Source organism: Bactrocera neohumeralis, chromosome 5 (genome assembly GCF_024586455.1).
Source record: "Bactrocera neohumeralis isolate Rockhampton chromosome 5, APGP_CSIRO_Bneo_wtdbg2-racon-allhic-juicebox.fasta_v2, whole genome shotgun sequence".
Lineage (NCBI taxonomy): Eukaryota > Metazoa > Arthropoda > Insecta > Diptera > Tephritidae > Bactrocera > Bactrocera neohumeralis.
The window spans coordinates 70,591,740-70,619,631 of NC_065922.1; the positions used below are offsets into that span (position 1 = coordinate 70,591,740).

Below are 27,892 nucleotides of genomic sequence, written 5' to 3' on the forward strand. Positions count from 1 at the left end.
TTCCTGGATTGCAGTGTTTATATTATTATATTACTTGCATTTAATAGCTTTTGATCTATATTCCACATGACTTCCACTTTAGTTTGTGTGGTTTGGTAGTTTTTTTATTGAATATAAATAAGCTTCAATCATATTTTATGACTCTTTATTTAAGTTCCACATGCATTCCACATACGTCCCAAATAATATCCACATGATTTTTACTTCTTACACGTAGTTTTCAACAAACTATAATAATATCATGCTTTTAAATCTATAATTAAAGACAAATCCACAATGATTAGATTATACGCCCAATAATATAGCTTGCTTCCACTTAAAGCGTCGTGTATGGTTGGGATTATTCCCTTAATGTTACAGAAGCTAAAATAACCTATTTTCCTAAGGCTTGAAATGATATATTGTATAAGACCAGGATCCAACTATGTTACTTTCCAAAAAGCTGGAAAAGCGCCAAAGTGGTGTTATGCTCTATTGAATAACTACGGGACGATACAGAAAGCGGCCATATACGCGGATAGCCAAGCAGTACTGCTGATGTTGGCCAAACTAGGAGCATCTTTGGATGAATCCGAAGGGGAGATAGTTATATATATGTATTTAAAGTCAAAATGTTCCCACCTAACTATATAGATAGACCTTTGTTCAAACTGGTATAGAAAAAAATCACTTTTAATGACTGGCCGAAACCAAAAAACGAACGAAACTAGCTTTTTGAAATACTAAAATACTTAATTGCTGGTATTAACTTAAACTCCTAAAAATTGTATAAAATTTAAAAGTGGTATAAACAGCAAATTATAAGTTCAAATATATTTATAAAAGTACAAAAAAATTTATATATATTTGAAAACTGGTATAAAATGGCAAAAATTCTAATTTTTTTACAGGAAAAATTAACTATTTATGCTAGTGTAACATATCCAGATAGTATTTATCAGCTTTTTCCGCTCCAAATTTAAAGATTTTAAAGCGCATGAGATATGCTTAAGTGGTATAAACAGAAAATATCGCACTTAATTTTACTTATGCAGCATACAAATATTTTGAGAAATAATCTAAAACTGGTATAAACTCGCATAACAAGTTTACCAAACTGGTCGAATTTTAGATGTGCAGGAAAACAGGTATAGACAAGCATAATAAGTTTTTAGGACTGATCCAATTTTATTTCCGAAAACTGGTATAAACTGGCATAACAAATTTCAAAACACAGTCGAATTTTAAAAGGGCATTAAAGCAGGTATAAACGAGCATAACAAGTGCTTAAGTCTGATCGAATTTTATTTCTAGAAAAATAAACTAATAAGTTAACACAAGTGCACTCGCTTTTGTAGCTCCAAAACTTGAGTCTTTCACGCATACGAGAAATGCACATGAAAAGTAAGTAAGTTGACAAGTAAGCTCATAAGCTGGTTTACATATGCCTCCACACAACACAACTGCATTCTACAGCGAAACTTTCATTTCTATACCCATAAATAGCCACATGCTTTAATCCCACGCATATGCCGCAATAGCTTGCCAACCAAATGAAAATAAATATTGCTGGTAGCAAGCAGTTGTTGCTGATATTGAAAATTAGTGCATTTCAACGCCCACATTTACTATTGTGCCATTTTGCGCCAAACCGTATATCAGCAGCGCAGCTTTGGCTCACGCTGTACTAATTTTTGCATTGAACTGTGGAAAAAATGGGAGCTCGCCACGCTAAATGCAATGAGTTGCGAGTTCCATACATAAGTGTGTGTGTAAGTGTGTGCGTCTGCTGCGCTATAAATTCTCATACAAAATTTCCGCCCTTCAACCTACATACATACATATATAGAAATGTATGCTGTGTACATACGCGCCTGCCACCGTTTGCCTGCCGTCGACAATTCCTGACCCAAAGCGGCTTACAATCAACAGAATCACTTGTGCTTAAACACACATACACTGGCAAATGAATTCTTACTTAGACTTGACTACAATTGTATTTTTTATACTGCGCGCAGTACTTTTCATTCCAATACTATTTTTTTCGATTTGCCATTTTTTTATATTTCTTTTTTTCGATGGTTTTGTGGGCCTCCCACTCTCGTTTTGTCAATGCGTGCGTCAATAGTGGCGCAGCATTTTTTGTTATTTACTCTTCTGTGCTTGCATTGTCTGCTGGCGCTTTGCATTATTCGGTTTTATGCTTTCTCTTCGCTTTCTGCTGCTATTTGTGCATTTTATTTCGCATTTGGCCCCACACGGCGTATGATTAACATTTTATTTATGCACTCATGCCAAAGTCATGTTACGTATACGCCATGACGGCAGCTGCTTGACTGGAGCTGCGACCATATGTTGGCTGAGTTTTCAAGGTTTTGTAGGGCTGATGGAAAAATAACGTGTGAAATATAATAGCATTAAAGGCAGCAAAGTTAATTAAATTGTTTAAAAGTTAATGAAAATTAATATCACTTTTAATTAGCGTCAACTTTTTGAGCAGCACACAAATAAATAAATATCAAAATGTGATATTTCAGTAGAAAAAAATATGGTATTTATTACAGTTTGTTGCTTCGTGCACAATTCTGCAACCATGTAGGAGGCTTTTAGCATTTAGTTGTAGTATTTTAAGTGCTTGATTTCTTAATAGCATTAAGTACTTAAGTGCTTAAGATAGTTTTAAGTATAATAACATATGCAAGTATAGAGAAAATTCACTATAATCATTTAATAAGATTAGTTATATATTTCACTTTATATACTAAAAGTGGTTTATGCATCGTGGGTGGTATATGACACTTATACATAACATATATTAAATCTCAGACGCTCATATTAAAAAAATGTCTATAAGCGCTTTACTTACATTTAAAGTGAGTAATAAGATATATTCATACGATATAGTATGTTCCTACATATATATACATATGTATGTATGCTCGATATACAATTATTTTGGGTTTATAAACAAATTCACATTTGTTATGCTTACATAGTTATACATATTTACATATTTTGCAAACCACTATAATATATTAATTAAAAATTTCTTAGATAATATTTTAAGCGCTGAAAGTCAATTTTGAAGCCATTTCAGACAGACAGCGAATCATAACATATTTTTTCAGTTTCATAATACATTTTTGATGAGCTTTTTTATGCAAATCTCTGCTCTTTTTGAAAATCAAAATTTTTCGCATTTATTAAAAAATATAGTTTTTTTAACCATCACAACTATTATGTGTACTAATAATAAACTTTTTTACGTTCCACATGTGATCCACATATGTTCCACTTAAGTTCCACAATGAATTATCACCTTTAATTTACTTATTTTATAGTGTTACCGATAAATAATTATAATTTTCTAAATTCCACATACAATCCGCATATGTTCCACTTTAATTCCACATTGAAATATGATATTTTATTTATTTCGTACTGATAATCTAAAGTTTTGTTCAAAAATCAATTTTTCCACAAATATTAAAAACAAAATCAGTTTGTTTATATTTTAAAGTTTACTTTTATTAAATGACTATATTTTTAACTTTTGAGACCTTTTTTCTATGCAATGCCATATGTGCACATACAATTTTCAACCCTTATCTACTCTTGTGATATACTATATTAAGACTTTTTAGACCTGGAACTCGATATATCTCATTAACAGACGTTATCGTAGGTCTTTGCCTTGTATATGGTCAACACATCCTCTTTATTGGTTTTAAAACTTTTGTAAAGGCTTAACATGTCCTTAGTTGCATCTTTTCTTTTATTATGTTTTATACGATCATAAAAATATATTTTCTTTTAATTTGCTTTATACGATCATTAAAGTGCTTTCGTATTGTAAACTCCAGCTTTTTCTATTTGTATCAGTCGCTAATATTTCGTCTTAGTATTGGCTGATTTACAATTTCTTATGTATGTATCTATTGCTCTACGAAAAGTTCTTTTTAATTATTCGAGTATCATTTTAGATGTACATATGTAAGCATTTGTCTTTCTACTACTCTATGAAGAACTATTTGAAATTTCAGTGAGAAAATACAACTACAACTACAATCAGTCTACTAAAATTGTAAATATTTGTTTTGACTGAAAAATACATTGGTTGGAAGATACATATTTTTGCAAATGACAAGCGTTCCACAAAAACTTCGTAACTCTTTATGCTATTAGGTTAAACATTCGTGTGAAATTTTGTTGACAAATTTCAGGAATATTTAACTAAGCATTTCACATAAAATCCACTTAGGTTCCACTTAGATTCCACTTATGTTCCACACCAATTTTGTTTATTTTGACTATTGTTATATGAAAACTGCTGTTAACTTTTGTGTTTAAATATTCGGCGCATAAGATCCACATAATTTTACTATTTGTAAGCAAATTTAGAAGTGAAACATATTGTCAAAGAACAAATAATTCAATTATAATGAAATATTACTGCTATTAAACCCCAAAAATGTTATGTTTACATACATTTTTTTTCCATTTTATACATATACACACATACATACATACTATGTACATCCCTTAAGGCTTAGCAATTTATAATCATTGAAATTCTTTTTTTACTTGAAAATTTTCCATAATTAAACATATCTCTATTGCATATAATTTAGCGTACACATAATTTTAATAAATATTTACATAATTTTAATAAATATTTATGGGTCTTTATGAAAACCAAAGCATAGCAGAGGTCTAGCCAAATGCTACCCGCTTGTTGCATGTTTTTTACATTAACACTGTTTATTTTGTTGAGCCATGCGCTGATAAACAAAAAGCTAACAAACACAACGCCCCAACAAGTGACAGGACAAACATGGCTAAAGCCAGTACATACCACTTGCTTGTTAGCAAGGCCCATGCATAACTACATATATACGAATGTATGTGTGTATATGTGTGAACGTGCAAGGGTAAGTGAGACTCCCACGGAAATCGCAACTCACAGTGTCAAGCAAACAAAGAAGTGTGCGCAAGCGGGAGCGGGAAGCACATTGCGACACACGCACATCAACAAAAGTTACTCGTGTACGTAGCCGTAATTCGCACAGAAAACACGCATACGCCCCGTCGCACCGCCAACTCGTAATCTCACTTGTTTCCCCATTTTCTATATCGGCACTTTTGGGACTTATTGTTCTCTGCACGAAGCCGCGTTGCCAAATTGACAAGCAAACAAGCAACACAGCTGACCCAATAGACCCCGGTCCACGTTGTAGCCAACCAGTTAGCAAGCACATAAAAGCAACAGCAACAATGTGTAGTTAAAATCAGCCTACTGTGTTGCTGTGTTAACGAATTTGACTGCGTTTGAGCGACTCAAGTGATTTGCTCATCAAAGCATTACTAACTTTCGGCTTGTAACCTTTTAATTTATTGTTCCCTGTTGTGAATCAAATGCGCACCACTGCCATTCTGAATGTGTGTGTGTGTATTTTTACACCAATACATGCATACTAAATAACTACTTATTAAATGAACGAGAAATTCTTAAGCTTAATTAAATTTATACCCTTTGCTCACTGAATAACTGTCGAAAAGTGGCGCTTACTTAGAGGAGCTTACTTCTGTATAGTAATCCAACCTCAGGCGATGGTAAATGAAAGCTCACAGTATTAAAGCAAGAATATTTGTATAGGAAGTTTCGTAGAAAAATAGAAAGTGTTTTTATACCAGTATGATATTAAAATCATAGAAAAATTAAAAATTTTAGAAACTGATTTTTCACTCCAGTGCGATTAAACTAATCTTCAATATGAAATATTTGAAGCAATTGTCGATTTCTTGCTATTTTCTGTTAAATAAGGCACATTTCAATATTTTTAGTTTTGTATGTGGCAGTTTCAGAGTCAACAGACAATTTTTATTTACGTTCCACATATGATCCACTTACAATCCACATTTAATTCACCTTGTTATTGCTCTCTTATTGTTATTTAAATTACTTGTCTCTAAAAACTGTTAGTAAAACTTTAGATAACATTTCACATACAGTCCACATGAGATCCACAATATTTAAATCGGTATATTTGCCTAAACTCTGCAAGTTCTACGTCTTTCAGCAATATTTCTAACAGTGAAACACATTTTCAATGCAATCCACAAATATGTTAACAAAAAATATATGCAACAGCATTTCAGTATTTGTATTGCAAGCAAATTTTACAATTTGTTTTTTTTTTTATTTACTTTCATTTCCTAAATAATTTTGAACAACGTAATTTTATTGATTGAACTGTTCCTTGCTATGTGAATTACGTCAATACGTATAGAGCGTACAGCATCACTACGTTCATCATTGTGCCGCGTGTCGTTGCACGTATGCATAAATGCTTAATCATTTATTATTGACCAAGCACATGTATAAACAAGTAAGGAAGGGCTAAGTTCGGGTGTCACCGAACATTTTATACTCTCGCATGGTAAAGTGATAATCGAGATTTCATAATACGTCATTTACATATTTTTCAAATACCGTATTTTTGTAAAGTTTTATTCCGCTATCATCATTGGTTCCTAATGTTTATACTCGTATTATACAGAGAAGGCATCAGATGGAATTCAAAATAGCTTTATATTGGAAGAAGACGTGGTTGTGAACCGATTTCACCCATATTTCGTACATGTCATCAGGGTGTTAAGAAAATATTATATACCGAATTTCATTGAAATCGGTCTAGTAGCTCCTGAGATATGGTTTTTGGTCCATAAGTGGGCGAGGCCACGCCCATTTTCAATTTTTAAAAAAGCCTGGGTGCAGCTTCCTTCTGCCACTTCTTCCGTAAAATTTAGTGTTTCTGACGTTTTTTGTTAGTCGGTTAACGCACTTTTAGTGATTTTGAACATAACCTTTGTATGGGAGGTGGGCGTGGTTATTATCCGATTTCTTCCATTTTTGAACTGTATATGGAAATACCTGAAGAAAACGACTCTGTAGAGTTTGGTTGACATAGCTATAATAGTTTCCGAGATATGTACAAAAAACTTAGTAGGGGGCGGGGCCACGCCCACTTTTCCAAAAAAATTACTTCCAAATATGTCCCTCCCTAATGCGATCCTTTGTGCCAAATTTCACTTTAATATCTTTATTTATGGCTTAGTTATGACACTTTATAGGTTTTCGGTTTCCGCCATTTTGTGGGCGTGGCAGTGGGCCGATTTTGCCCATCTTCGAACTTAACCTTCTTATGGAGCCAAGGAATACGTGTACCAGGTTTCATCATGATATCTCAATTTTTACTCAAGTTACAGCTTGCACGGACGGACAGACGGACGGACGGACAGACATCCGGATTTCGACTCTACTCGTCGCCCTCATCACTTTGGTATATATAACCCTATATCTGACTCTTTTAGTTTTAGGACTTACAAACAACCGTTATGTGAACAAAACTATAATACTCTCGTTAGCAACATTGTTGCGAGAGTATAAAAAAATTGTTGCTACGCTTATTGCTTGCCATTTTTTGCCACTTCAACGCACTTACTCGCAACGTCATTCATTCATCTATTCGCACATCTGTTATTCATTTGTTTGCTCATTTATTTCAGTCAGTATGGCGCGTTCCTAGTTTTATTTTTGTTCCGTTGTTTACCTTCTTGTTTTTTGCACTGCGAAGTGTTTGGCGAAGAAAATATAGATGTACTCGTACATATCTTAATTTGTATATTTGTTTATTTTTATCGTTAAGCTCTTAACCTATTAAGTTTAAGGTATTAAAATTTATTAAGTTTATTAAGACTACATACATATGTACATATTTGCATTTTATACTAATTATTTCACTTTTCTTCTCTTTTCATTTTATCCGTCATTATTTTGGCGCTAAAGTTCAAGTGGTAAGTGCCGAAAGCTTTTAATTTCTCAATTCAATTAGATATTTACGCTTTTACTTTTCTTCGTAAGTGTTTTAGATATAAACAATTAGCGCATGGTCATATAAAAATACGAATTTATTTATTAAAAATACATACATACATATATGCTATGTTTCATTAGGGTATTTGAAAAATATATATGTATATATGTACATATCTAAATATGTGCTGATACTCAGTTTTGCTTTTGGAAAACACTTGTTTTTGTTCTCCAACTTTTGCTTGAATTATTATATTTTAGAAATCAATAAAGTGCATTTTCCTATTTTTTTCATTTGTGGTTTATAAAATTGTAGAAGTTTCATTCACGGTCCACATGAGTTTTCGTTTTTACCCTGAAATTTTCAGTAGTGATCTGTTTTTATAAAATTTCAATCACGTTCCACATACGGTCTACATGAGTTTTAAATTTTTTACCCCCATTTGAAGCAAACTTTCACGTGAGAGCTGTTTTTATGCAGAATATTGCAGTTTTTCTTTAAATCCACATATGATCCACACAGCTCTTATTAAAAAATAACATAGGAGGGCGTCAGCATTTGCTATATGCTTTCATACAAAGATTTTTAATAAATTCCACATACGTCCCACACACGTTCCACATTACATATTTATTCACATTTAAAAATTCTTGTTAGATGCACACTTTTGGATCTATAAAATGCAAAAATCATATACGCTCTTGCGTAAAATTAAACAAAGAGTAGCAAATAAACGATTTTTAAAACTTTACCTCGCCTTATACAATGCACACATTATGAAAGTGGTGAAAAGCATTTAACAATACATATGTTAGGCAGTTAAAATTACTAAATTTATTCGAGTTATTGTTTCCTGCGCCCAGTTGTAAGCCAGAGTTTATTTATTTGTACATTTTAAACATACCATATATTGTGTTTGTTGGATTGTTATGTAATCGATTTTGTTAAACTGCAGTTGAACAGGTTTTTAAAAGAAGTTTATAAAAAAAGTGCAGCTACAAATAGTAATTTAGTAATAAATTCTTGAAATTGCGTTTTTCGAGCATTTTCTCCAGTGCTGCCAGTGTTGTTAGATTTTTTCTTTGAAGTGCGTTGGTTTCAATTATCTTTTCCACACTTTAATATATGTAATTTTAGACATTTTATTCTTCTTCTTATTTTTATTTTTCGTAATGGTTACATTCTACATACGGTCCACATACATTTTACATACTATACTTATTGTCGTCTACAAAAGTGGTTTTATTTACTCTTAAAGACGCTTTATTTGCCACCAATAAAAATTCCAAATTCAATCCACATACAAATGACGTTATAATTTCAAAAGTATACTTTATTTTGGTAGTTAAAATGCTTTTAGACATTTTTCCTAATAATAATTACATTCCACATATGTTCCACATACATTCCACATGTGATACATATTATAATCTAAAAATTGGTTTTATTTACTCTTAAAGGCAATTTATTTTCCACCCATATCGGTCCAAATGCAATCCACATACTACAATTAGTGATATAGTTTGAAAAGTATACCACATTTTAGTAGTAAATTCAGTAAATGTGTACAATCTTCGTTTCATCTACCGCTGGTATTGAAAGACTTACTTTAACTGCACTTTGATTTCCATTATATTTTCCACATATTCACTTATTTTTTTGGGATTCTCTACTTTTTCTTCATCTTCTTTATTCAGACAATTTTTGTAGCTTCCCTTTCAACAATGCTGTCCATACAATCTTATTGAACCGTGCACTTTGTGCGTCTACTCGCTATGTCCATGCTTTTGCCCTGCAGCGGTCATAACACCCAAAAGCCCCAAAGAGATTATTTCGAGAGGGCAGGGAATCAGAGTACGGCTAGATGAAAGGAGATCGCTTGCTCTGCGGTTTTTCAGCCACCACCAATAAGTAAAGGTAGATTGGGAAAAAATCACGCACACATACAAAATAAATTTACATGTGTTACAGCGAACGCAAGCAGCAAGCAAATGAAGTTGAAGTAATATTTTTTTGTTGTAATCTATAATGTTTTTGTTATTGTTTTCTGCTACGGCAGAGACTACCTTGGTCCGCATGCAGATAAAGCAGAGGGCGCAGAAAAATACTATAAGAAAATTATAGCAAAAATTAAGGTATCTTCTTTTCTGCCCGCAGGGAATTTGGCGTTGCCGCGGAGATGACCACACTGAGGCTTTGAATAGCTGAGTGAATGTCATTTCTCCGTGATAAGCGGGTATGAGTGCATATTGTGCGTAAGCCTTAAAGCTTTTTAGGCTCATAAACAAGACAATCGAATCTAGACAATGCCTATTATTCTATCTTCGCTTGTCTCCCTTCCCTGCGAATCGCACTGCTACGTAGGTCAACACGCGTGTGTGTGGTCAGGCAATTTTCTTGTTTTTATTTGCTGCTTATCGAATGGCGTATTATTTTCTCAAAAGGTAAGGGGAATAAATAAAATGTTCGATGGAGATTTCCCGCATTTTTGTTGGTTATTAGAAAGTACACTGAAAAAATTTGGGGTTTCAATGGATAAAAGGAAATAATTGTGTCTAGAAAACTATAACTGGTGCTACTTTTTAATTAAAGTAATATTATTTGATTTAAAAAAAATGTAAAACAGGTGGCAGCACCTCACCTCGTTACAAAAACTGAATAGACTATCTTAAATCTCTTAAAATTGATTGCTTTAATCCGGTATTTCTTTATATACAAAAAATATTAATGAACTTAAGTTTGTAATTTTATATTTTCAACCAGATGGCAACATTTTTCAAATTACATACTAATTTTTTTAAGCCTCTTGTTTGTTTGTCTCTAGTGTTGTAATATACAAATAATTTTCCTAATATAAAAATCTTGAGAGGTGGCAGCACTCCATCACAAAAAATATTTACAACATTACGTATGCACATATAGCACCATAACTTCATTTCATATGTGCATATTCTTTGGGGTTTAATTTTTGTTGTGATTTTATATTTTCAAACAGATGGCAACCCCTCTCAAAAATATTATTGGAGTATTATCTTTTAAGCCCTTTTAATTTATTGCCAATATAGCAATATTTCTTTTAATTAAAAAAAAACCTATGGATGGCAGCACCGACACAAAAAAATTTTGTGTCTGATGTTTGATAAACATATGGTAGTATTGCTTTATTTCATACATAGTTTTTGTGATTTAAAAGCCTTTGTGATTTAATTTTTTTAACAGCTGGCAACTTTCAAAAAATAAATTTAATATTAAATATGTATGTACATATATGTATGTATTTCCACTACAGTTAGATAGTAGTTTTTTGTTTTGTTTTATTTTATATTTTTTTCCAATTTGTTAGGCATTATTTGTGTGGATGAACGTTATCATTTTTAGCATGTTATTCAAACAGGTGGCAACCCTTCTTAAGATATATTCGGCTAAATTTTTTTGTAAACTGCTTAATTTTGCTCTCAAATTGTTACATTCAATTTATTAAATAACCTAACATTACATTAAAAAAAATTTTAAACATGTGGCAACACCTACAAAATAAATTAAAATATTTAATTGCACGCTTCTAACATATTTCTAACTTTGGAAAAAAAATATTTGTATAAAACTTAAAAAAATATTGGCCAGGTGGCAACTCTTACCAAAAGCAAATCTCAGTTTTATCAAACCACAAATTTTAAAAATTTCTATGAACTGTTTAATTTCACTCTCAAGTGGTTATATTTAATTTATTAAATAATTTAACATCAAATTAAAAATAAATTTTAAGCAAGTGGCAACTCTTACAAAAAAAAATTTAAATATTTAATTTTATGCTTCTTAAATAATAATTGTATAAAAGTTTAAAAAAAATTAGTCAGATGGCAACCCTTACAAAAATTATTTCCCATCTGATTTTTTTCAAAACACTATTTTTTTAGTTATGTATTATATTACAGTTGCACTTCATCTTCAATTTTTTTAATTGATATTTAGAAAAAAAATTGGCAACTTTCTCATATTTCCTAAATTTTATCACAAATTTCTCCAAGTGCACTTTATCCTCTTCTACAATGGACAGATCTCTCATAGGAAAAGGAAATCATCATATTTTTGCTCTCTTTGTGCCCATAAAAATCTCCAACCATAGCACTACCGACAATTTTTTCATGGCTTCAAGTTCATTGTACTGCAAAACGCCTAAAATGCTGCTGCTATGTCTCCTAAGTTCATTTGCGGTTCAATATTACTGCTGCGTTTGTTTCATTTTTCGCCAGTGGCCCAAGGCAACAAAGAGCAAATTGAATAAACACACGCAGCAACTTCACTTGAAAAAATGCTAGTGTGCGCCTGAAAATATACTATGCGATAGCCATCGAAATCACTAAAACAGTGGTTAACGTGAAGCGTAGGAGGAAAAAATTGTGGCAAATAGGCAGAAAATCTACTGACCGAATTATGTTAGTTTGTTTAATCCAAAAATAGCCCGAGAAAGTAAAGCAATAAGACAAAAAATGTGCTGCCGAATTGATTTTTTCCTCAACTGCTTTTTGTTGCAGTTTCTTTTTTTGCTGTTAGCCTTATTTTTTTGCGGTTTTGTGGTGAAATTGGTGATGACTGGCGTCATTTGCCGACACACTGCTTCATTTGCAAATAAAATACACTTATATTTTATGACTTATTTTATGACGTAGTGAAGTGTGTGCGCGCGCAAAAGTATGCTTACTTTTAATGACAGTTTTTTTCTTTAATTTTGTTGTTGCTTTTTTCGTTTTGTTTTTGGTTTATGATTGTCATACCAGTGGCAAACTTACCTTAATTAAATTATTGAATTCCGTGAAGCATGCGAGGCGCTGAAATGACAAAATAAAAAAGTGCACAAGTTGGTTAGATTAGGTTTATGATTTTCATAAAAGAAACGCAAATTTAATAACGCTAATTTACAGTTTATGTGCAACTTAATTAAATTTTTGAAAGTGCTGCTTCGATAGTGTAGCTGAAATGTTATTAAAATTTTTATTGCATACATTTAGGCGAGCGTAATTTTTGTTCTTCACTGAATTTATGTACGCATAAATTATTATTTTTTTTTAAACTGCTGGTATCCAAATTTATGTGCTCTCGAACAGTTTTGCAAACAATATTGTTGCACGCAAGCTTTGCACACTTTTATGCGCCGTAATAATAAATGAAATAATTCTTATATATATTCAGACAACCGCAAGGCACTTAATTTATCACAAAATACTATTAAATTTGCACATTCAACATGCTTTCTCAAGTACCACTTGGTAAAATTGTATTTTGAGCTTTTGTTGCATACTTTTATGCGTCACAATTAAGATAATAGCATTTTTTGGAATTTTATAAGAACATTATTTAGAATAATTATAAATTTCAGTGAACATTATGCTCCGAAAATACAATTTGTTCATCAATTAAATGGAATTTTGCAACAAAAAATACGTTTCTCGCAGTTCTTTGCCTACTTTCCGGCAAAAGCATTAAAACATGTTTTTTCAGCCAACTAATTTGTAAAATGACAGCAACTATAATTGAAATATTTTGTTGACAGCAGCAAATTAAAGTGTAAATGGCAACAAATAAAAAGCCAAATATGAAAATATTGCATACCTATAGGCGCTTATATCATAAATTATTCACCACTCCTATAGAGAAATTGCAGCAGTTTGAATATATATTATTTATTTGTGTGCTTGCCACAGAATTTCAATATTTTTTGCCAGCAAATTTTATGATAAAATTATTTCGCCCGAAATTATTGCATATTTTCAGGCTGTATACTGTAATACAGCTTATCAAAAGCTGCAAGCCTTAATTAAGCATTTTTGCATGCATAATAAGGTTAATATGTTCTTCATTGCATTAACATGCTATATTGTTAATAAATAATTACGTGGATTGCATACTTATGGGCTAAAGTGAAATTTGCTTGTAACTGCAAGCTATGGTAAAAATTTAATGCAATAAATTAAAGATTTACACATTACATTTACACAGAAATATCTAATGTTATTATAGTCGAGCTTATTATAACAATGAAGCATACTTTCAGGGTCTTCAGCCTTAAGCCTTGTATGTGAAACACCTTTAATAGTCTGGAAAATTAAATTATTTTATTTTTTTGTGCACCCCACACTTGTATTTGTACAAGTTGTGTTCTTTTAAGCATGCAATTAACGCTGGTAAGCATATTGTGTAGCATAGTTTTACGCGCGCTGATATTTAATGTGACTTTTTTTTATTTTTCGATGAGGAAAGCGTTTTTATGTAAGTTGATAGGCTTTTGGTAAGAAATGAATGTTGTCTGCACATATTTTTCAGCATTTGATTAATACAGTATAGTGTTAGGCGCATTTTCTAAAGCACAGAAAAATAAATCCTTTTTACTTGCATTTGCTTTTGGTGTAGACTTGTTTTGTTAGAGATTTCTGTTGTTGTCAGCTATTCTATTCAGATCAGTTTATTTACAATATTGCATTGTTTTAGGCTTCGAAGACAAAATTCGATTTCTTATAGAATTTTTTACATTAGCATGAGTGTAACTCAATTAAACTAATTGCAACGCCTACTTAAATAAAATATTCAAAAAATAACATTGTTATTTTATTAAACATTGCATACTTTTAGGCTCATATCATTTTTCCGTTTGGCTTAGAATTAAGATTTTTTATGCTTTACCTAAAGTGCTACTTTTCAAAAGCCTGCCAAAGTTTTCTATAAACTTTTAAGTACTGCATACTTTTGTGCTTGGAAAAATTAGTATTTCTACTTCAAACAAATCACAAAGAATGGCATTGCGCTTATATATTTGTAAGCGGCGAACAATTACCTTGTTTAGATATTGAAAATTTTAATTAAAATCTCCCAAAAGTATGCACAACAACCACATGACCTTCTAGTAGCATTAGCAGCAATGAAATATATAGACTTTTCGCCCTTCCGAGAGCGACCGAAAACTTTGACCTGGTGACCTAAACGCTTTGTGCGTACTCAACCATACGAAAACGGCAAGGAAACTGAAAGTATGCCTAGCAGCGCCTAAAATTATGCTCAACAAGAAGTAGTCTAAAGAAAACAAATAAACAAAGGGTAACTTTTGTAACTTGGTGCGCCTAAAATGCCCCATCAACACTTTGAACTTGTTAACCCTTTTACTTTCACTTGATGTGATTTTGCACAAACGCGCTGCTGTCGCACGCAGGCAGCCGCAAAAAGCATGGACTGTGTCACTTTTTGTGGGGCGTTGGTTGAGTTAACTTCGCAGACACGCCCCCCACCCACACACAACGCATGGGAGTTTATTAAAATTCTTAGAAAATCCCAATAAACGCCTCTTCGTCTCATTTACAGTTCGACGCAAGTGCTGTTGCTGAGCTTGTAAGCTGCATGCTTTTGTTGTGGGTGTAAGGTTGCTGTGGTTTTGCTGTAGCCTACTTTTCGCCGCGAGTAAAAGGCTTTTCTGTGTGTCTTTTTAGCAAATAATCAGGACAGCAGTGGTTGTAAATGCAATGCTTTGGCATTTCAGTGCAGAATTAGTGATTGGTATCCAAAATATCTAGAAAGAGAACTTCAGTAAACTTTTAAGCGCCTTAAATGTGGCTACAGCTACTTGGGAAAATGCAAAAACTTTTGGCAGGAATCAATCAAATATTTATTTAAAAAAAAGGTGAATTGAAGCCAAATGAAATTTAATTTAAATGAAAAGAATAATTTTAAATTTAAGGGTTTTTCTTCGCCGCTAAAAGTATGCTACAAAAAACTTTGATATAGATAGTTTTTTTTCCTGCTTCAAGCGCTAGTATCCGCATAGAAAACAATACTTTTGAAAAGAGTTTTGCTAAATTATATAAGAAAATGTGATTTGACTTATTTTAAACGTCATTTTCACATAATTTTTTCAAAAATTGGTAGAGAAATACTTTGCTCCATAAACTATACTACAAAAAAACATAAAAAACTGAAATAATGCAGTGTTATATTAAAATGATTAAGTAAATCTTTTCTAAACATTTTTTTTCACGCCATTCTTATTTAAAAAGTGTCTCTAAACATTTTTAGATGTACTTCAAATAACGGAGCACTCTCATTCTGCTCTAAAAAGTATGCAAAGAAAAAAATTTTCGTTTTTAAATACATCAAGTAGTCTCAAAACATATTGAAGCGAATGATGAAACATTTGTAAGATACGATATCTTGTACGACATACTCACATCAAGCCCAAAAGTATGCTGCAATACTATCAGAAGGCTTTGTTCAGTATTTATATTAAACACAAATGCAAATATAATATTTATTTAACCTAAGTACACACTTTACTCCACTGTTGCGCAATTCCACAGAGTTTTACCTTCATGCCTATTTTCCAAAATTTCATTATTTCCAAACTCTTTATATACATAAGTACTCCTGACTTCAGGGCATTTGCTCTAGTGTAAAATAAATTTTAAATCACATACAGTTAATTAAATTGCTTCCACACCAACTAACACGGTCTTATCGCATTAGCATTAATCAATGCGGAAATGAGTGTGACTTATGCCTGAAAGTATGCCACATGCCACACGCTATATATCACTAAGCAATAGAGTACGCAGAGCGGCAGCACGCTATGTACAGGCACAACTTATAATCATACAAAAAATATATACAGGTGTGTATAAATATATATTAACATGAATTTAAATATGTAGCATTTATAGGCTAATTTTAGGTGCTTAAAAGAAACGAAGTTTGCGGTAGCACGCTAAACAGGTGGGTGGGTGAGTCTTTGGAAGTGCTAATGAGAAACACAACAATTGTGGAATATTTTTACACAATGGAAACAACAATGTTAAAATTTTAAGGCATGTTAAAATGCATTCAGCCGAAATGTATACCTTAAATTACGGCGACAACTTAAATCCCCAATAAAGAACCGCACGCAAAGGCAAATGAGCCTATAAATACATTAGAGAGGCTCACACGCGAGGTCTATATATAAAGAATAGCTTTTGCAGCAAGTGTCGGCGCTATTTTGAGTATGCTCAAGAAATGTAATGCCTAAAAGTAACAACAACAGCAACATAGTGTGACCGAAAGACTCGTTAAATAATAAACTCACGTTTTGCATGTTTAAAACCGGCGCCTAAAAGGTCTTTAAAAGGAAGCTAGTGAAGGCAATAAGCTTCCGGCGGTGAAAAACGCGAAACCCTCTCATTCTAGCATACAAAAAATTAAAATAAATAAAAACGCATTCATTTATTGTGCTTGCTTCCAGGCGCGTGCACACCTATTTCGTAGCAACTCAGTGAACAATTAACTATATCTTTCATAAAACCACACGAGCATATTAAGTATGCACTAACCAGCCGTTTGCAGTAGAAGCACTCAACTTATACACGCTTGTAAGTCGTGCTTTCAGTTTTCCTTTCAGTCTTTATATATTTCTTGCTATTTTCTTACCTGACTCCTAGCTTACTTCCATATCTTACTCTTTATTACACTATCGCATAAGCATAACATGTATTGTAGCCGTTCGCAGGCGTTGGATTCTCTAAGGTATCGCCATTATGTTAATGTCCTGCCAAATGTGTTTAGCAACATAGCATACGTTCAGGCTCCAGAGAAATGTATAGCGATTACTTACTTTGCTAGCATTAATTTTTAAAAGGCAGTCTTTTTTGCTTATCCAGGAAACAGGTTGTACTGTGGGTTTCTAATAAAATAAATATAAATACGAGCCTAAAATTATGCTAGAAATATTGAAAACTATTCGTTGACTCATATAGCTAGCTAAAAATTATTTTTACAGCATATTACTTGATTAATATTTTACAAATTGGCAGTTTACGCATTCTTCTTGTACAAAATATAATTATAGGTGCCTAAAATTATGCTAAAAATATACAAAAACACATTATAAATAATTTTTTTTTGAACTTGTTTTGACAGAAACAATTTCTAAGATTTCTATATAAGATATGTTGATGAAGAGTGCGTAGATACTGTTGATCTGCACCTAAAAATATGCCAAACATTTAATATACAACTTTTTAAATATTTATACAGCACTCAGTATACAAATTTAGATTTTATAAAGTAATCTATAAGTAATAAAATAATTTTATAAAGTATTGAATCTTTTTTAAGCTTAAAATCGTCTTATTAGGCTTCGTAGCTCCTAAAGATATGCAATAATATAAAATTTTTACCTGAAATAAAAAGAAATTTTACCTAAACAACACAAAGTATACAAAATTAGAGATTTCGAAAAATCGTAACTCTCTTCTAAGCTTAAAATCGTTTAACTAAATTTCATTGCTCCTAAAGGTATGCAATTATTTAAAATTTTTTGAATTATGGTCGCACATCACGGAAAACAAATATACATATATTATTGCAGATATTATTTTCAATACTAATATTTCTTAATAGTTAAATTTCTCAAAGCGCCTCAAAGTATGCATTAATTTTTTTTTCTAAATGCAGTGTTCTCTAAGTGACTGTTTATATTAAGTAGAGACGATCTAAAGGATAATGGGTTTCATTTAATACGTAAACTTACAACACTTCAAGCATTCAGCCTAAATGTATGCAATAGAAAGAGTATATTATTTGATTTCGAATATGTTTCAAACGAAAAATCAAAAATTTGAGAATGACTTAATTTACAATAATAACGAAATGTTGCATTTAAAGAGTTATCCTAAAAGTATGCAACAAAAATGATGGAGAAATTGTAATTCAGAGAAATATATATAAATTTATTATGATATAAGAGTTATTTATAGTAATAGCGCAAGATTCATGATAAAATCTTCTCAAAAGCATGCAATAATATATTTAATAAAAAATTAGCCTAAAAGTATGCAATTCGAAATTAAAATAATTTTTGTGAAAAAAATTAATATAAAAATAGTCAAATGTTGCGTTAAAAATGCGTTAAAAATATGCTCAAAAAAATTTTGAATTCTGTTCTGAGCGCCTAAAAGCATCTTACAACCATAAACTCATATAAACTTACAGGCTTTTATCTTCTAAACAATAAAACTCGCTTCAGCGCTGTAATCCCCAACCGAATACCCTTGTTCACTACGTGCGACAACATGTCATTAGTTGCCTTGTAGTAATTGTATTATAAATAAGAAAATAGCAAATTCAATAAACGTCTTTTCCACTACTTACTAATGTATGTTTATATGTATACTGAACCATACAGGTGTATCAATTGCACATGTAGTGGCTTTCATGTGGTTATTGTAATATTAGATACATTATCGATTACTTAAGTGCCTACTTACAGGAGTCAAAGGCCCGACCATGGCTGCTGAGCGCAAAAATGTATGATATGTAGAGAATACGCTGAGTTTGAGCATGTGTGCCACAATGCATAGATGCACACATACAGCAACATAACTCGAGTAAAGGTAGAATCATTGCCTAGCATTAGGCGCAAATGCTGGGGGAAAATATATAAAGCGACAGAAAAATGGTGTAGGAAGCAATCGAGCGTTTATAATTTCGCACAATTAATCTAGCCGTAGGGGAACTGCATGCAGCGGGGTCGAAAGTGTCAAGCGGGTGTGTGTGCAAAATGCCTTTAGACTGCTACACGCACGCACAAACACACACATGCATGCATATTTCATGTCTTCAGCTATTGGCAAAGGGCAATTTTCTATATGACCGCACTGTCAAGAGTCCATTGAACCCAGCAGCAGTCATACACGCACACACACGCAACATATTTATAACTGTAAATGCCTATAAAACAGGTAGTGTATTATATTTACATGCCACAAGCGCCTTTTTTTGCTGCTCTGCTATGCTCCATCACGCACTCGCCGCCCCTTCCTTTGTAACCTTTTCGAAAGCAGTCTGCCTCCATTTTCCTCAACCCAACCGCACTTCTTTGTTGCCATTAGCGCCTTTTATTTATGCTTTTCACACTCCGCCTTTTCTTTTGTTTATGCCACTTTTCTCGCAATTTCGCCCCTAATATCCTGTTGTGCCGTACTTTTCATGCCTAATGAACTAATTTCTTCGCACTTAGCCAACCGTAGACCTCCTTACTAATACGCGCTGTGTGGGGTCACCGTTCGATTTGAAATGAAATCAGCAATTCTAACCCTTTTCACACTTTGTTTGTATGTTTGTTTTATGCAGAAAAACAATTGAGCAGCTGCTTTTTCCCAACGAGTCTCAGAAATTGTTTAAATATTGCTGCAAGCGTAAAAAATTATTGGCTTAAACCGCATACCACACTGGCTGTTGGTTTCATGAAGACAAATAAATATTTTAGTATACCATCAGGCGTTGATTTAATTAGAAGGATTTAGCAGTGTGGCATCCAGGTATATTTGAATGAATTTTGTGGGCATTGAATAAGTCTTAGTAACTTATATCATAGTAGGCTTTCAAGTAAGCATAAAGACAGAAAATATATTTAAATATGTGCCTAAAATTATGCAAAAATATTCAAAAATACAATCTATAACTAATTTTATCGCAACTCGTTTTGTTGAAATTAATTTTTAAGCGATGTTATATCAGGCATGGCGTTAAAAGTTGTGGAGGCGCTGTATATATCTGCCTAAAACTATGCTAAAAATATTCAAAGACACAATTTATGTACAATTTTATTCCAATTTGTTTTGTTACAATTAAGTTTTAAGGAATATTACACAAGATACATAGTATGTGGATGTAAGTTGCGTAGGTGCTGTATATTTAAGCCTAAAACGATGCTAAAAATTTGGAAAACAACATTTTTTAAATATCTATCGTATACAATATACAAAAACAAATTCATTGCACAAATTTTACAAATTTTTCTTAGTTTAAAACCGTTTTATCATTTTATAGCACCTAAAAATATGCAATTATTTGTAATTTTAAACGATTTTTGAAAAGTTTTATAATAAATATAAATTTTTGCAGATATTATTTGTTGCTCATTTCTTCATATTACAAAATGTATTTAGATTTTTCAAAGCATGGCGATAAAAGTTGCAATCATGCTGTATATCTCAGCTTTAAAGTATGCTAAATATATCGAAAACAACAGTTTTTAAGAATTTATCAAATACAATATACAACAACAAATTCGAATTGTAAAAATATTAAAAATTTTTCTTGGTTTAAAACCGTTTTTTTATTATATATCACCTAAAAATATGCAATTATTTTGTATTTTAAAAAGTTTTTGAAAAAACTTTCACACATAAAGGAATATAAATATACATATATTTTTGCAGATATTATTTGGAGCTTATTCCTTTATAATAAAGAATGCAATTAGATTTCTCAAAGCGCCAAAAAGTATGCATTAAAAAGTAAAGCTTTATTTCAATTCAAAGGTTTTGAAAAACTTAAGGAAGTATTTCTTACACTATTCTGTTATAATAAAAAAATTTAATGAAAATTTATCGTTTTTATATCTAAAATATTAAAAAAACAAGTAAGGGAGTTTGACAGGCTTCGAGTTATGGATAACTTCGAGTTATAGTGTCTCTGATTTTTAAAAATTATTCAAAGAAGGTCGAAAACGCGTTGACGATGAACCACGTCAACTGCCATCAACATCAACTGATGATCAACACGTCAATAAAAGAAAGGATTTGTTGCTTAAGAATATACGATTAACAGTCAAAGATCTTACTAGCCTCGTTGAAATAACGGAAGTCTCAATGAAAACCATTTTGAAAGATCATTTGGGCCTAAGGAAAGTAAAAGCACGATTGGTGCCAAAATCATTAAATTTTTTCGTCAAACAGTGTTGCGTTAAAGGCTATGAAACAATGCTTTCCGACTAGCAGCATGTCATGAAATGGTTTATTACTGGCGATGAGTCTTGAATCTATGCTTACGACCCGGAAACAAACAATCAATTGGCCGAATAGCGTGGCAAAGGTGAGCCGAAGCCGAAAAAACCACATCAAAGCAGGTCAAAAATTAAGTTTATGTTGACAATTTGCTTCGATTATCGAGTTGTCGTGCACTTCGAATTCCTTTCGAGCGGTCAAACTATCAACAAGGAGTAATATTGAGTGTTATGCATTGTTTGCGTGAAACTATTCGTGGAAAGATGCCAGAATTATGGCTCGACAACTCTTGGCTTTTGCACAACGATAATGCACCGTCGCATACTGCATTGATTCTTCGTCAGTTTTTTGCCATATTTTCAACCAATATCGTGCCTCAATCACTGCACTCGCCTGATTTAGCTTCGTGTGGCTTCTGTCTATTCAGCAAACCCACACGACCGCTCCGTGGAAACTGTTTTGAGTCAATTGAAGATATTTATGTTGCTAGGATTGGGAAAAACGTTGGCACAAGTGTTTTGTGGCCAAGCGGCACTACTTGAGGGGGACGACACAGATTTTGAAGAATAAATTAAGAATTTTAAAATTATGAATAAAGTCTTACTAGTTTTTGCTCGTAGTAGTTGCGGTATAAAGTCACCTGTAAGTTGTATTAGGTATATGGGCGCTAAGGGAAGTATTGAAACTTCTAAAACATTACTGACATTCAGAAATTAATTAACAAAGTTCTATCAAATTATTTTCCATAGAACACACCTAATTTCACACAAACGAAAGACTCACATGATACTCTATTTCTAAATAAATATTGATATACTAAGCACATGTACATATGTATGTTTGTATGAAGGTGCATAGAAATTTTCCAGCTGCCTTAGCGCATCACTCTCTGGTGACGCATTGAAAGCGGAAGTGTTATTGCACTTGAATAGTTCCTACCGACATTCAATTTGTCGACAAGTCACTTTGCTATTTTCTTCAATCAATTGCTTGTGCTTAACTCACTTTGAAATTCAAGCCGAGCATTGGCGTTGCCCACTCGGGCCATTTGGCTGCCATTTATGTGGCGTTTAACTAATGTACACTGGAGAGCGGCAGCGTAAATAATGAAAAATGACCGGAGAAATAATATCAGAAAAAGCTAAATGCTTAGAATTACTCAATGAAAACAATAGTGAAAACAACAATAACAATAAATAAAACTACTAATGATAAGCCAGCTGTAGAACTCAATAGCTGCTTGTTTGCATACACCTTTAGCGCGGCGGTAGCGTCAGCAAGCTGTGAAGAAACAGTGAGTAAGCAAGTGCACAAAAAACACAATTGCCTTTGTTGTTGTTGTTTCTGTAGTCGTTCGTTCGTTAGCTGCTGACAAATAATAAGTAATTCGATATTCATTTTTGTTACCCGCCATAGTAGTCGCACATATACTTACATATATGCACATATGCACACTCACGCGACTTGCTGCTTTAAAACAAAAACAAAATGCGTCGCTGGCGTCATATACGCTAACCGCCCTTACCTCCCAACTTGTCTTAATTGTCTAGCGTCGCTTTTATGACGCCTTCAATAGCACTTTATCTAAGGTAATGAGCTATATGCTTGTGTAAACACGCACACACACCACCACACACTAATTTGCTGTTAAATATATTGCTGTTTGTAACATCCATATATATATTTGCATAATTAATATAACGCATATATGCATATATGTATGTATGTATATATAAAAGTGCCTTAAATAGGCAGCTAAAATTAATTAATTATTGCAATGGAATTGCGACAACAGAGCAAAGTGCAAACGCATTGAAATTTTATTATTTACTTGTGAACATGTACATTCAAAATAGCATATTTTGTAACTAGTAGGGACTGGTCCAAAAACAACTGATGTGCAACTAGTTAATCGAATTGTTATTAAAGTGTGTAGAAGACAAAAAATTCACTTGATTGTCCCAAAAAATTTAGTTTGTAACTAGTTAGTGAAGTAGACCAAAAACAACTAGTCTTGCGTTAGTGCACTAATTTTGCTGAATTGTTGTAAAAACGTGTAAAAGGCAAAAAAAAAATCACTTTTGTTGTGATAGGTAACTTTGTAACTAGTTAGTGAAGTGGTCCAAATATAACTAATATGGAACTAAGGCACTGATATCACTGAATTCTTGTAAAAACATGTAAAAGGCAAACAAATATGCTGAATTATTCACAAATATATTAGTTTGTAACTATTTCGGGAAGTGGTTAATATTTATACTTTAAGTTTCAACATATTCACTGAAATGTCCCAAGCATTTATTTGGAACAAAATCACTGATTTTAGATTGAAATGTAATTCGGAAAAGGGAGCGAAAATAAACATCTGCGGAACTAGCTAGTGAACTAGCCAATATCGCGGTTCGCAATTCGTCGAACGCTGCCTCTTTCCAGCGAAATGCCCTCAATGCGATTAGCATACAATGGAACCGAGGCATTGTATCAGTTCCCGGCCATTTTTCATCTCCTTTTTGACCCAAACCAGCCGTTTTAACTCCTCTTCCTTCAGGCTGGACTTGCCTTCGAAACGGTTGCATATAAATATATAAAATAAATCTCATCCCTACTATAAAAGATAACCGAATCTGGGAATCCCTACCAGAAAATATAGTTGAATCTGTATTTTTAATATCATTAGAACATATTATAAGAAAACTCTTTTAAATAAACTGTAATACGAATTAAAGCGTATATCCTGAGTAAAACTAAAGACGCCTGATCCGCTCTAAAAATTTTCCTCTCAATAATAATGCCGGCTTTGACCTTGCGCAACACTTCATTACACCATTATTCTAGCATGAAAGCAGAACAGCCTTTATACCTTCGTCAAAGTCCAGATACCCGCCTATATACACACATATGAACTTAACTGTATATCTGTATTGGGTTATAAAGACATAGTGTAGTTTAAAAATGATTTTCCAACGAATTGCCATCTCAGTTTATGTGACAATAAAACTAATTTGCTAAATGGCGCACAGAAATGTGCGTATAGTAATTACACATACGTTCCAACACACATGGGTTCCACTGAAAAAGGACACTCCTTTGCAGTTAGTTTAGCGTGTATATTATCGAACTGCTATTACAATGTGTATGTGTGTTTGTGTCTCAGCAACACAATTGCCTTTTGCAGATAATGTTAAGCGTCTATACTTATTAACACGTCTCTCCAACGGTAACATCCCTTTTATAGAGCCGCTCTGCTCTCTTCAGCTTAAGCGTTGCGATAAATCATGACGTTAATGGATTTAAATTTAAGCATTTGAGAAATAGTTTTGTATGGCATATATGTGGTTGAAGGAAAAAAGGTGTCAGACGTTTCACCAATGCTTGACTGAATTGAGTTAGATCTGAAAAGTGGGCTTTATACGCTTATAAATGTGTTTTTGTGGCGAATTAAGCTGTAAATATTAAGCAGGCGTTAAGTTAATTACACGCCGAAATTTCAATGGGGGTCAATGTAATAAATAACCCTAAATGTCGAGTAATTTATAGCTCACTAAAAATGAATACGGTGGAGAGCTTTTTCCTTACGATTAATAGAGAAAGCTTTAGCATAAATTTCAAAGTAATATATATAATGAAATATTGTCTTAGAAATTTGCCGTAAAATATCATTGTAGAATAAAATAATGATTAATTAACTACTATTAATATTACTTGATGAGTGAAAGCTCGCAAAAAAGTATAAATGTGAACTTAATATAAAAAAAAAACTTCGGAACTTTTAATAGACTACTTTTTATGTTAAAAATTTGTATAAGCTTAACTTTTTTACTTTGGAACTTTCTAATAATAAACTTTTAACCAAATTTAGTTAAAGCTTTTGTTTACTTAAACATTGGAACTACGTTGATAGTTTAATTATTATTTTTGTTTTTATCTCGAGCTTTTAGCCTTTGAAAATAACTTCTCTTTTTCATTACTTAAATCGCCACAAAAATATCCTTAGAGCTTTTAAAATTTTTTGATGATTCTGAGTACTGTTCGAAATCTTCTAATCTTAAAGCTCTCGCTGTTTCAAGCATTTATTGTTTTAGCAAATGACGTTTATAGCATCAAAAAATCAACAGAGCTTTTAAAGTTTTTTAATGATTCTGAGTACTGTTCGAAATCTTCTAATCTTAAAGCTCTCGCTGTTTAAAGCATTCACAATTTTAGTAAATGACGTTAATAGCAACAAAGAAATTCTCAGAGCTTTTAAAATTTTTTAATTATTCTGAGTAATGTTTGAAAACTTTTAATATTATTTAAAGCTTTCGCTATTTAAAGCATTCACAATTTTAGTAAATGAGGTTTATAGCATCAAAAAATCCACAGAGCTTTTACAATTTTTTAATGAATCTGAGTACTGTTCGAAATCTTCATATATTATTTAAAGCTCTCGCTATTTAAGACATTCACAATTTTAGTAAATGACATTAATAGCAACAAAAAAATCTTTAGAGCTTTTAAGATTTTTTTAAATTTTCTCAGCAATGTTCAAAAACTTCTAATATTCATTAAAACTCTAGTTGTTTAGAGCATCCATTATTTTAGCAAATAGTGCTTTTAAATTTTTTTTTAATTTTTCTGAGTAATGTTCGAATTATTTTAATATTCATTAAAACTCTCCCTGCTTAAAGCATTCCTTATTTTAACTAACTTTTAATAGAATTTGTAGAGCTTTCGAGCTTTTTGGATTTTTAATTGTATTAAGACTTCGTTACTTTCACTAACTCCAAAAAATTTTGGCAACGTTTATAAAGCTTTTGTGTAAAATGTTCCAATATCCTAAATGTTCGGTTTACTCTAGCATATGTGCAGATTTAGCAAAAGTTATCTTAGAGCTTTCAGGCTTTCATACTTATGGATTTTCTAATTGTATAAAAGCTTTGTTACTTTCGGTGAGCGATAAAAAATACGGCAGTATTTTAAAAAACTTTTGAGTAATCCAATAAAAAATTTCAAGTTTCAGACTAACTTCAGCAAATATCTTGGAATAAATTTATTTTAGAGCTTTCAAACTTGTACAAATTTCTCGCATCGCAAAAACTTTTTAACGACTTCTAGAAAATTGTGAAAGCTTTCGAGTTAGAGCTTTTCAAATTTTAACAAAATTTCTCAAGGTTAGTCACTTTACAAGTTTTAAAAGCTTTCACAAATAACCAGTTCCATTCAGTTCAAAGCTTTCATATCCTTAAACCTCAGTTCAATATTTACCTTTCAGTTAGTTTTTTATTTAGATTTCAAGTAAATGCTTTCAAGCTAGTAAGACATTAAGCTTTTACGCTTTTTATAACAGTATTTATAAAATCTTTCACTTTAATGCTGTAATAATTTTAAAATTGTCTTTTACAATAAAACATCAACTAAGTTTCGCATTTCAAATTTAAGTTCAAAAGCTTCTAAGTTTTACTGTTTTCAAGAGCTTTTTCAATACAGTAAGCTAATTTAATCATCATTACTTGTTTAAAATTGCAAGTAAAATTTTCAAATATATAAAAAATGTAAATGAAAGCTTTCATGAAAGCTCTTTATTTATCCTTTTTTGACATTTTTAAATACATACTTTCCTTATTCTCACAAACGCTTATCAATTCTCCATATTCTCGCAAAAAATACGTAAATTATCATAAAATGCGCATCAATTTCACCAAATAACGGTAGCCAACAGCTTTTATTGACAGTGTGGCTGTTGGCTGACAAAAACAAGCAAACTTTCCACATCACATACCAGCTGTGCGTTTTACACCCCCAACACTTTAGTATTCCCTCATGCGTTTTTCAACGTTTTTTTCCTTTTTTCCGTTTTTTTTTTGGGTTTTTTTCCCGCCTGACTTTGACAGTTTGAGTGCCTTTGTCAGGTTTCGCCCGCAAGTCACACATTTATTTTCAATTTTTTTTTTTTTGTTGTCATGTTTGTTTTTGCTATTAGCAATACTTTTTTATTTCGTTTAATTTTTTTTGTCTGAGTCGCCGCCATAAATTTAAGTTTATGCCATTTAATCATTATTTGCAACAACGCCTTTTATGGCTAGTGGCAACAGTTGCCACAGCGCCTTCCCAGCCCAATCGTAGTAACTGTAACTAGTAATCACTGCCGTTCCGAAATCCATATTTTTCACTTTATGGGGGAGGCAATAAATTTGCCTTGTGCCTTAAATAACCAATAGCTTGCTGGTGAAGGTTGAATAGTAAAAGTTTTTATCG

General features: G+C 32.1%; 1 protein-coding gene across 2 annotated transcripts in view; it reads right to left on the reverse strand.

The window, feature by feature from the left end:
- The window catches only part of LOC126760444 (1-phosphatidylinositol 4,5-bisphosphate phosphodiesterase), a 153,078-nt gene that overhangs the window by 104,586 nt on the left and 20,600 nt on the right, over nucleotides 1-27,892 (reverse strand). For both annotated transcript variants that reach the window (XM_050476079.1, XM_050476080.1), the window contains exon 3: nucleotides 12,647-12,685. The gene's annotated coding sequence lies outside the window, so the exon portion shown is untranslated. The remainder of the gene's footprint in view (nucleotides 1-12,646; nucleotides 12,686-27,892) is intronic.